Raw genomic sequence first — 307 nt, forward strand, 5'->3', positions numbered from 1 at the left:
TGACCTGCCGGAGCCGCCAACAAGCCGATGCGCCGCGGTGCCGGCTGACACCGAGCCTTGCCCAGGTACCGGCATCTCGCCGAATCCCAGGGTGAGCGCCTTGCCCCGAAATCCCCGCCTGCGGGAACAAGGCCCCAAGAGATGGGCCAGCTACAATTTCCCCATGAAAATCTTTGAAATATCGAATTTCTGCCCCAAGAGTTTTTCCAAATGATGAGTTTATTTTTTTTTAATGATAAATTTTTAATTCCCTCCCCTGTTCCCGCGCTCCGGAGGGCCTCGGGCGGGCGATGGGAGCCCTGCGGCG

This window comes from Pygoscelis adeliae, unplaced genomic scaffold (genome assembly GCF_000699105.1).
Source record: "Pygoscelis adeliae isolate BGI_AS28 unplaced genomic scaffold, ASM69910v1 Scaffold153, whole genome shotgun sequence".
Lineage (NCBI taxonomy): Eukaryota > Metazoa > Chordata > Aves > Sphenisciformes > Spheniscidae > Pygoscelis > Pygoscelis adeliae.